Source organism: Corvus moneduloides, chromosome 15 (assembly GCF_009650955.1).
Source record: "Corvus moneduloides isolate bCorMon1 chromosome 15, bCorMon1.pri, whole genome shotgun sequence".
In the NCBI taxonomy this organism is placed as follows: Eukaryota; Metazoa; Chordata; class Aves; order Passeriformes; family Corvidae; genus Corvus; species Corvus moneduloides.
Window position 1 is genome coordinate 8,976,660 of NC_045490.1, and position 2,132 is coordinate 8,978,791.

The window sequence follows — 2,132 nt, forward strand, 5'->3', positions numbered from 1 at the left end:
GGCAGGCACCTTGCCTTGATCACTGCTAATTACAGGCTCAGGCAATGAGAGCCAAAGGCACGGAGCTGTCAGAGCCGGGAAGGGGACGCAGAGGACGCAGAGGACTCACAAGGAGAAGCTGTGCCAGCCACAGGGATGAGTAAGGGTGGATTCCCCTCCTGCAGACATTGACAGGTGGGCTTCCCACTCACAGATCTCATTTTCCATCCCTCCCTGGCACCTGGGCTTTCTTTTCTTCTGGCTCTCCCCAAAGCTCTGACCAGTAACTGCCCACAGAAATGAGGAGAGGGTGCTCCAAGGTTTGCAGAGAGACTGAGAAATCTTGATCACCAGAAAAAATTCGTCTGATTCAAGGCTGGGTCTGCTCAGGCAGGGACAATGCATTGTCATCTCTACAATAAAATATATCTGAAATATAAAGTGCTGACAATATGCAAATCCTTCTCTGGGATTCAGACTCCACAGAACAAGGAATAAACAGACACAGAAACCTGATGTAGAGGTCTAAGAGCCTTTTGTCTCCCTTTTTGGGTGAATATCTTCAGTGAACAGTACAAATCTTTCAGATCAGCTCTTCTGTAGGAATGGAAATGACAAATTTACCCTTTCCTTGTACATCGGCAGGTGTTTTTAGAGAGCATAAAAATAGGGAAGAGGTTGCTTTTCTCCATTAAGGATTTCATACAAAGAAATCGAAACAAAGTTTTTGTTCTGCCATCCTACAGATAATTTACTTCGGTTTGGGAAGCAAACAAGATTTCAACTGATGGAAACCTTGTGTCTACTGAGGACAGAACATCCCCTGCTATGGGCAGGCCCTGTTTTCAGAGGTGCTCTGTGTGATTTAGAGAAGGTTTCTATCATAACACCAAAAAGACCCTGGAGTTAAAAACAAGCAATGTGATTTCTTCACTCAGACTGTTCTGAATGACAAATTAGGAATCACAAAACTGTTTTTCTTTATTGAGCAGCACACAAGCAATTAAATTCTCCAATGCCCTGGTCTGCTGGAGAACACTGTGTTCAATTTTCCTTTAATTTTTTCACAATCATAAATGAAAATATGTCTTAAAGCAGCAACCAGCCACACTGAGGGATTGGTATTTCAGTGGGATGATGGTTTAACTTTCCAGAGTGTCAATACCTTATTAATATTTCAGCTTCATCACCCCCAGGGTTCAGCTCCATCTTCCACCCTGTTTTAGATGGTTCTTTAGTCTTTTTTTTTAAATTTTTTAACCACACCAGAGCACCTTGCCACCTTTACTGATTAATCCTCTGGATCCCTGCAGGGCAAGGAAGTATTACCAAGTCTGTTTTTCAAACTAAGGAGGAGTTTGAAAACAAAGATATTGCAAAATAGGCATCTTGTTGCACAGAACATGACCAGAGATATCCAGGCTTAGCATGCATGCAGGGAGGCAGGAACACCCCCAGTCTGTAAAAAAACCTTCCATCTGTATGTCTAGGGCATCACCCAGGTTTAATAACTCCCCTTATTACTTGGTGTTGACTCCTCTTGGAATTTATAATTAATACCAACCTTAAGAAAAACAGAGCAAAAATCAATAACCAGAGAAGAAAGAGGAACCTCATCTCCCCAGCCTGTCACCTGCTGCCTGACAGACACAGCCACAGCTGCCCACCACTGACAGACCCTGCCCAGGGGTCAGAAAGAGAGGAGGAAAAATTTCTGACACCAGACAGGTGAGTTGTACCAGCAAGAAGCTATAAATAAAGACAGATTCTGGTAATAAAAGATCCCTGTGATGATCTATAGCTTCATGAACAATCCTTGGCTCATCCCAAATACCTGATGCTGGCAAAATTAACGTAGGAAGAAGGAGGGCAATTTCTACCTGATTTTTCCCCGAGAGTTCAACACTTTTTCAAAAGATGATGGGGACTCCCAGCCACTCCTGATCTGAGTTCCCTACAACGAAGTTAACATTACAGTTAAATAGGAAGTTTTGCAGCATACCGGTGGAACAGGCAGGAGGAGGGTTGTACACACAGGTGGGATGTTTTTGTGCGGCAGCCTGGAGAAAGACTCCTTTTAATCCTTTTGAGAAGAGGCATGAATAGGAGAGAGATGAAAAGCACAATTTTCCACAGCCTCCCCAAATCCACTT